The sequence below is a fragment of the Ixodes scapularis genome, unplaced genomic scaffold (genome assembly GCF_016920785.2).
Source record: "Ixodes scapularis isolate PalLabHiFi unplaced genomic scaffold, ASM1692078v2 PGA_scaffold6__148_contigs__length_123643588, whole genome shotgun sequence".
In the NCBI taxonomy this organism is placed as follows: domain Eukaryota; kingdom Metazoa; phylum Arthropoda; class Arachnida; order Ixodida; family Ixodidae; genus Ixodes; species Ixodes scapularis.
In genome coordinates, this window is record NW_024609881.1 from 114,307,760 (window position 1) to 114,317,365 (window position 9,606).

Here is a 9,606-nt window from a genome sequence, read left to right on the forward strand (position 1 = left end):
CATTGTTTGTGCGATGTGGTGCCTACCATTGCAAGAACAAGTTTGTGCGATGTGGTGGAAAATCTTTCTTCTGCTTCCTACGTCAACCTACGGACACCTACGTTACAAGTACTTGAGTGCGCTTTTAAACTGCTTCGTCAAGCAAGCGAACGAACAACCCGCCAAAGTCACTGGAAAAAGAAATTCGAAAGCAAAACAAGGTTACTCACTGCTAGCACATATAGAAGATTGCTGCCTGCGACCAAAACATTTCTGCGACTCTTTTTTACCGGGCAGTGTGAGCTGCACTACGTTATTTATTTCCCCTTGTTTTGTTTTTAGTTCGTACCTACGCCGCGAAAGCAAATAAAGAGATGTACAACAAGCAGCTAAAAAAAAAAAAAAAAAAAAGGGTCGCTTTCTTTTTTTTTTATTAGTTTCGTCTGTTGCTTCCGCTTTCTTTGTCGTGAACTCAACACCGGTGGCGACCACCAGCTATTCATTTGCTGCTTTCCATTTTTCTTTCTTTTTTTCTATAAGCGGCGCCGCAACGATCGTGGTCGTTAAAATAGTTTTTTGCTATCTTTTTTGTTTTATTCGCCGTTGTTCGCTTCTCTTTCCCGTTTCTTCTTATTTTCGTCGGGAATGGCGACACCATTTTTTCTGCAAAGTTCGGTAAGTGTTTGCACGTTCATTTTTATCCTTACTTTTTGTTTTGTTTTTATGCTCCAGCAGCTCGCGCGCTTGCCCTGGTAATATTAACATGTCGTTTTTGCATGTTTTAACGATTACGACGTAGTTCGAGTAGCTAAACGCCTTTTTTCCGCTTCCCAGACGCGTTTCAAACGCGTGTGATCCCCTTAGAGGCGTTTGAGACCGCTAAATAAACTGCTCTATCTTTGTTAATGCGCGCGTTGTTATTCGATTGTCGTTGCAATTGCGATCAGTGGATTCCGCTTTGCAAGCGAACTGACCGTAATAAATTGTTTCTGCTGTTAGGGTGACGATACGGGGCTTGTAAAGCTCGAGGACGTCGCGGAGCCTATGCGGAGGGCAAGTTCGTCTGCTCCTTGCGCAGGGGGTAGCGGTGACGTCAGAACGCCGAGCCCTGATTGGCTGATCGAGCCCCCCTATTTGAGCGTCGTCTGCTCCTTTGCAACGTCGTCTGCTCGCAACGTCGTCTGCGTCTGTCTTACGTTTCCTGCGACTTTCGGAAGTGCAGAGGCCAGATTCACGAAACGATCTTACGCCAAAAATGTGCGTAAGACAAAACTTAAGAACAAATTCGTATTCACGAAACGAAATTTTCGTAAGTTTTGCGCAGGTTACGGCGAAATCCTACGACAGCTCCGAAGCTGTCTTACGCACTTCTTACGATCAAGTCAGCATGGCCGACAGCGTCGCGGTCACGACGACCGACGGACGTTTATTTTTCTACGTGAGCTTCTCACGCGTCCTGACTTCAAACAGCAAAAAAAAAAAAAAAGTAAAAATTACTTGAAACAGAGCACGACGAACAAGAACGCTGGATCCACAGACACCGGGGAAAAGCTCCAACGGCGACGATTCCACCGAACGCGACCAAACGAGCTGGGCAGTTAGGCCTAGCAGGCACTCCGCGACTCGGGGACCGTCTGCGCACGACCGGCTGACGTGCTGAATGGAATATGCCCGCGCGACCCTTGTGAACCCTTCCCGTATTATACTTTGATCGCTGACCTCAATTTTAGATTAAGAGGTCAATTTCTTCCTCTTGTTATCTCCTTGTTTCCCGAGGCAACGGTGACTCTCGCCGGTGAAAAAGCGGCGAATCTCCGACAGACGCAGGAAAGGTAAAGCAGCCATCGCTTTGGCTAGCAGACGTAAAGCAGACGACGTTAACTGCGCCAACCCACCGACGCCGTTAAAGAGTGAGGGGTCTCGCCGCACACGAATGGAGGTAAAAAGTATTTGGGAGGGAACTTGCGGACACTAAGCAAACAAACCTCGGCGCCCCGGGACACCTCGCCAGTGAGTCCTTTGACTTCCCTCCTTGATGCGCGTCTGCTAGTTGTTAGACGAAAACAACGTACTGCTCGAGTTATTTCGTCTGCCCTCCCTTAAAGGCCAAGTCGAGTTCGCTCCGAAAGTCGCAGGAAAGGTAAGACAGACGCAGACGATGTTGCGAGCAGCCGACGTTGCAAAGGAGCAGACGACGCTCAATAGGGGGTCGCGATCAGCCAATCAGGACTCGGCGTTCTGACGTCACCGCTACTTCCTTTCTCATGCGCAGAAGACGAAAATGAGCCCACTTGCGATTTGCGACGACTGCTTCCGTAGACTCCGAGTCCGCTAGAGGCGCCACTGTCACGTTCGCCGCCGCTCCAATGTGTTTTCGGAGGAGTATTTGGTTGCACAAACGAGGTAGAGGGGCTTAGAGTGATAAACCGGAAGTTCGGAAGTGGCACCCCCCCGGTTGCCGCCATATTTTACGCAAATGTGACCACTTGTCACGTGACCTCCCAAGAGCCGTGACGTCACAGGTAAGATGGCAGCGCCCAGAGCTGGCGGATGCGAGTTTGTTCTGTGCGCGGTAGCCGTGATGTGCAGCTGCTTTCTGACGACTTCGGGCTTCTTCGTGCTCGCTGACGCAGGTATAATGTGAAAATATGAAGGAATGAGACTTTATACCGTTTTTGCGCAAGATCGCTCTGGATCAACGCCTGTGAGACAGCATCAGCTCTGCATCGCCGTACCGGTGCTTGGATTCCGGGATGTGTCCGAGGATCGATAGAACTTTGAGTGCTTTTAACATGAAATTTTCGCATTCTCTTAGCTTTGTTTGAACGTTGAATTATCTAAGAATCTACGCGAAATGTATACGTCGCGTTAGGGCCTAAGGGAAGTTGTTTCAGCCCTCCCTCACCGAACAACCATAGCAACTTTTAGCGAGGAAGCTCCTGCGATTGTAACCTTTTGTGCTAATCCACAATTCTACGTTCGATCGCTTTTCTTCCTTTTTTTTTGTGTGTGTGTGTGAGTGCGAAGTGCACCCTTATTTTCAGCTATGAGGTTGGCGTTTTATTGAGTATGGGGAAGAATAAATCATTGCAGGCACCTGCTTCAAAGCTATTCGACTTGCTATAAGAACAACTGTTTTGGTGCATGCATAGATTAACTGCGCATTTTTTCTGTTTTGTAGGATTTATTGCAGCTATACTCTTTTCCATCAAGAGTGCATTGTATTAGTCGGTCAATTATTTAATTGTTCTAATTACCTGGATAAGATGATTCATATTTGTGTTCATCCCTTGCCTGGAGAGCAGTCTTGTTGAAAAATGTTGACTAACATTCCTTTCGGTCTCTTCAATAGACTCTTTTTAAAAGTGTGGGCTGTCTATACTTGGCATCACCGTAACTTGGAAAAGGCCAACCGCCACAGCCCCCTCGAGCCAATCAGAGAGACGGAGCGAAGGTGTGTGACAAATCTGTGCAGACGAGCACTCTGGTGATATGCTTTCATGTGCCTCTCTCCAATGTGTGTATTGACTCACCGAGACCGTAGCCTTTGCCGTCTGCCAAATTCTGATGAAACAAATTACAGTAGCTACTTCTGTAATTACCCCAGGCTTTCATACTTTGGGTATTTGTTCGACAAGAATGTTGTGTCCGCCATCCCTGTGAATTCGGCTCAGCACCTATTGGACTCGAATGCTGCATTGGCGTTCGACGTGAACTGGGGCCCATTCATGTGCTTTGCGCCGAAAAAAATGGTGACGGTTGTGTTGCTTGATAAGGTTCTGCAAAGGGTCTATTGTGTCATACATATAGGAAGTGTCATGCTATATAACAATGCATCAACACATACTATTAAACTATATGCTCAGAGGTGTGTTTGTTTTTCCAATTAACAAGTTACAGCAGTGTGCTTTAATGCTATTATCATGTGTGTAGTTTTAAGTATCCTCTCTGCAATGCCTACAAAGGCCCCTGGAAGGAATAAATTAATAAATAACATTTTCACATCACTGGAGTTGGTTTTCGGATGCACCACATGTTCAGGAAAGGTTGAACGAGTGCAGCCCCATGCAACAAGTCTGCCAGTCTGGTATTTCCCATTAATTAATATTGAAGGGTCAGAGATGCGAGTGTCCTCGTAAGGTCCAGAGCATGCAATGGACACAATTCTCGGTGTGTAGACTCTCAAGGCATGAAGGCAAACGGAAATATGTTTATCTGGTTAGTGTATCAAATATGTTTATTTCCACTTGATTACAAAATTATTGATTCTTAGTAAATGGTTCCATAACGAGTTCTTTCTGCGACAGTTTCGTGTCAGGCGTTCAGTCGTAGTACCTGTGGACCTTGTTGTCGGATGACGCTCCTAGCACGTCGGTGTTCAGTTTGGTCGAGTGGCAACTTTGACCGACTGATGCTGTCTTGTAATCATACGTCATGTGCACTGAAGCTGCAGGGCTGGCTTCTAATCCGAAAATTTTCCTGGTAGTTTTCGGCATCAATGTAGCAAGTTCGGGCATGTATTGCTTACGTGGCTGTGCCTTTTGCTGTACCGTTGACTTGAAAGCTGGCAACAATTTTTGTTTGCTATCCAAGTCTGGTGATGCTTGCAGTTCACTTTTGAGAGCAACCAACCATTCTATTCCTTCAAGTCACTCAGGGGCATTCTCCCTCAAAGTTGCAAATTGTGTGCTTCGTGGAGTGGACACAGAAAATTGGTGTCAGCAAGTTTTTAGGTATTGTCCTTGGACGACAACCGACACCAAATCCACTGTCACTGCATCGCCGTTAACCTGCTTTGTCGTGCTTACCTCTTGTTGAGGTGATGGACATGAGGAGCTTCGGGGTAATCAGGGATTCAGAATCTTCGATTCAGCACCTTCGGCATCAGGGACAAAGGTCGCCGAAGGTAATCCTTAATCTCCCGTGGTCGCTCCTCGAGACGTAATCGAGGGTCGTTTGGCACGAACCCTCGCAGACCAATTCATTGGTACGGGCTGCTTTGGTAGACATGGTCGGCTTCATGCAGTGGTAGCAAAGTGGTTTTCGGTCGCACATTCGCATCACCTACGTTTTCCTCTGTGTACTTTGTTGAGCGCGGACCTACACACGATGTCGGAAATGCTTCGGCGTTAGAGTGTCTCATTGAATTGGCATTGAATACTAAGGGGCAGCCGGTGGCGGTCGTCGTGCTATTGTGGCGTAAGTTGCCCTTGGTTTGTCAGATGCCGCTTCGCTCGCAGAACTCTCGGTTGAAATACCTGTCAAACTTGTTCCGAAACAATCTCGGCAATCAAAATAAAAGCCGGGCAACTGATGGCAGGAAGTAGCTTCCTGATCTCCTCCCAGGCAACGTCGTGGGTGATGTCGTGGATGCCTGGGAGGCTGGCGTCGAAGTAGTAGCTGGACAACTCGAGTGTCGAGACGCCGGGAAGTTGTTCATAGTGGCAGGCTCGGGCATGCAGTGCACATTCCATGTTGGAAGCCTCAGTGATATGAACACTTCGACTGTTGTTGGGGGTTGCGGACAAGGCTGCCGAAGGTGTTGTCCCTCACGTGGGGCGCATGGGATTCTTAGGTTCTTGTCTTCTGTAGCATCAAGGTCGGCGTGGGCGTGGGCGCTCGATCAAGCGCAAAACATCCTCCACGAGTGCGGTGGCGCTCTCATTGGGGCAGTGTCCTGGACAGAATCAAGAATGCGGCTCTCTTTCGTTGATGTTGGCTGACGGATGCGCGCTTCAGCTTGATCTTGCAAACTTCCCATGACGTTAAGGAGGATCCACGGTTCTCAGACCGGCGCCGGCAGTTGCTTCCACGAGAAGTATAGGTTCTGCAGGAGCTGGTTGTCTGTCCACCCAATGTGGCGGGCGACACTGTCATATTGTTCAATCCAGTCCTTGACGTCTTCATACAGCTTGCGTGAAAAAGCGTCGGAGTGTGATTTGCGACGGGCATGCAAACAATGGTGGGAGGGGACACGGTTTGCTGCTACAGGTTTGTCATTGTTGGCTTAGTCAGCTTTGGATTTTCTGACAGGACACCGAATTCCGGTGGTTTTTCCTGGTAGCAGCAACTGGCTCGGATTTCAGGTGCTTCGTGGTGTATTTCCGAGGTTACTCCTTGTGGTACTCGGTCGTCTTGCGGTTGTTCTGCCAGGCTCGGGTCAGGACTTTGCCTACGGCTCGACAGGGGTATAAGACGCAGAATAGTCCGCCAGCCGTGTCCCATTATCGGGTAACTCGGCTGAAGAGCCGCCGGGTTCACACAGAGTGAAGGGCTACGGGTAAGGTGCCCAGTACCTCCACCTGAACATACGATTACAGCTGAGCATGACCTGCAGTGTCCCAGAATAGTGAATATTGATAGAAGATAGGACTGGAACAAGGATCCGTGACAGTATAACAAAACTAGCAGAAGAGAATCTATCCTGACCACTGAAGAAGCTGCATTGCTTTAGTGGCATTCTGTCCGAATAAATCCTCTCCTTCGGGGTTTGGCGACTGCCGTGGACGAACTGAACTGAAATGGATGTGGGACCACTTTTCTGGTAATGAGCCACTGCAGACTGTTGCCACAAAGCGGCGTGAGCTGGGTACGTAACACGCTCGGTGAAATGTCCGGACAGCTTGCAATTCGCGTAACGAGTGTGGATGAAACGTTTGTGTTGACGAAACGTGCGACAGGCCAGCGGGATCAATACCAACTGCAACACCTGTGCTCCGTGAAAGTGCACGGCTACGCCGGAACAATTTCGGAAGCAGCACAGCATCACCTAAAGCATGGCACAGGAACTACCAGCTTGAAGGCAGCTCTTCGGTGCGCCGCACACCTGTGCTCCGTGAAAGTGCACTTCTACGTCGGAACAATTTGTAAGCAGCACAGCATCATTCAGCACGGCACGGGAACTACCAGCTTCAAGGCAGCCTTCCGGTGCGCCGCACAACCGAAGTGAGCCCTCGGTCATTTGATCGAAGCTGCACCGTGATTGCACACCGCCAAGCACGACTCACGCAATTTCCGTCGCTAAACTGTGTATCCAAATATATTGCACACGCTTCACTGCAAACCTCGAAGATTCCGATGGTCAACGAGAGCACAGAAACGTCGCCTTAAATTTTATCCTAGCGGTATCCGAATCAATCCGAGGTCCGAGCAACGTAGGTCAGATTGTCTCTTCCGTGGCAATATCCCGATCGGTCACCAGCGAAATGCACACCGTTTCTCCGTATTTTCACGTTATACCTACGTCAAACACCACGCTGAACTCTGAACTCGCTTTCGACCGGCCTCATACGACGGCTTCCGCGTCTGAAATCAACTCGCCGAGACGAACGACAACCAACAAAGCATCCGACAAGCTCCGGCCCAGCTGGGGCCAGCCGCTGCATGGGCGCTGCCATCTTTCCTGTGACGTCACGTATTTGGTTTGGTCATGTGACGTGTGGTCAAATTTGCGTACAATGGCAGCCTCCTTATGGGGGTCACTTTCGAGTGCAGACCGGAACCCCGGTTTATCGCTCTAAGCCGGTTGCACCCACCTTCACTTGAGCCTCCCTACACCGAACTCTGGACACCTACCGCCATCTATGAGCGATGGCGGCAAGCCATGTACCTGGTTGCCGCTGTCGCTCATAGATGGCGGCAGCCCCGCGGGAGCAAGGGTGCCTATGACAATGTGAACCAAAGAAACCTGTGGGACATAATGGAGAACTTAAACCTAGATGAAGGACTAACAGCACTATTAAGGAACATTTACAAAGATAACAAGGTGATTATAACATGGGAAGGAAAGGCGACAGGGAAAATAGAGATAAGACGAGGCCTTAGGCAGGGGTGCCCGTTATCGCCTTTGCTGTTTATGTTGTATCTGAGAGGATTGGAGGATAGACTAGAGAAGAGTGGGCTTGGGTTCAACCTTTCTTACAGTAAGCTAGGCCAACAAATTCAGCAATCCTTACCGGGATTGATGTATGCGGATGATATTGTACTAATGGCTAACAACAGGACAGAGTTGCAGGAATTAATGAGCATCTGTGGTAGGGAAGGAGAGGAATTAGGTTTAGAATTCAGTAGCGAAAAATCGGCAGTCATGATTTTTAACGAGGATGAAGTTGAGAGGCTGAAGATACAGAATATTACAGTTGAGAGAGCTAGTAAATACAAGTATCTAGGAGTATGGATATGTGATGGTGCAGAATATCTCAGAGACCATGAAAAGTATATAATAGGTAAGGGCAACAGAAATGCAGCTGTAATGAAAAATAGAGCACTTTGGAATTACAACAGGTATGAGGTGGTGAGAGAGATTTGGAAAGGGGTCATGGTGCCTGGCTTGACTTTTGGAAACGCAGTGCTATGCATGAAATCCGAAGTGCATGCGAAACTAGAAATAAAACAGCGCGGAGTAGGTAGACTGGCTTTGGGGGCGCATTGCAAAACGCCAAACCAGGGAGTACAAGGAGACATGGGATGGGCATCATTTGAGAGCAGGGAAGCGGTGAGCAAGGTAGAATTTGAGGATAGGTTGAGGCTAATGGATGGGGAGCAATGGGCACGAAAGGTTTTCAGCTATTTATACATGAGGAGTGTAGACAAAGTGGAGACAGCGCACTAGGAAATTAAGAGGAAAGTTTTTGGGCTATAGCGAAGATACGGAAGAGCAAGTCTCAGTTAAGAAGAAAGTTAAGGCCACAGAAAGAGATCGGTGGCTAGAGGGAATGCAGACAAAGACTGCTCTGGAAAGCTATAGATTAAACAAAAGAGTTATTGCCAAAGAAAGCATTTATGACAATTCTAGGGGAAGCTCATTGCTGTTTGAGGCAAGAACGGGTGTTCTGCGAACCAGAACATACAGAGTGAAGTACCAGGAAATTGATACAGTGTGCATTGCTTGTGGAGAGGAGGACGAGACGGCTGAGCACTTGATACTCTACTGTAAAGGGCTTCACCCTATGCCTACCGAAGACAACATAGATTTATAAAGTCATTGGGTTTTAGAGACAGCGAAGGGAGAGTGGATTTCAAGACTGTAGAGATTACCAAGCAAAGATTAAGTGAATGGTGGCAGAAATCGAGAGAAAACTAGGTATTTTCTTATTCACTGATGGCAAGGGGGTTTCATAGCCTCACTTTCTTTGCACTGCGGAGTGAATATAGATTTCACATTTAAATATTCTAAGCTTAAATGGTAAAACAAAATGGCTAGGTGGCGTAAGCTACCGCCCGATCCAAAGGGCTCAGTCGTATTCATCCAGAGTTGCGCGTTCATCTCCGTAGCGCCGTCTTTCTTGCACGGCATGTTGATACCGCTCCTCACATGACTGAATTCGGCGAATAGCGGCGCCGCGCGTTCGACGCGCGCGGCGCGCTCAAAAGCAGGGGAACGTACGCCGGGGCGCGTGCAACGTCTGCTTTCCTGCACGGCATTTGATCCGGCTCCTCACGTGATCGGATTTCGGCGAATAACGGCGCAGCGGCATGTGGAAAACAGACGCGCAAATCTCCCCCCTCTCACCCCCAGCTTGCTCCCCCAAACCCCCAAAACCCACCGAGAACCAGTGACAAAAGCGCCCAGTGCGCAAACAGTATTGGCCCTCTCTTTCCCCCCCCCCCCCCCCCCCCCCCCAACCT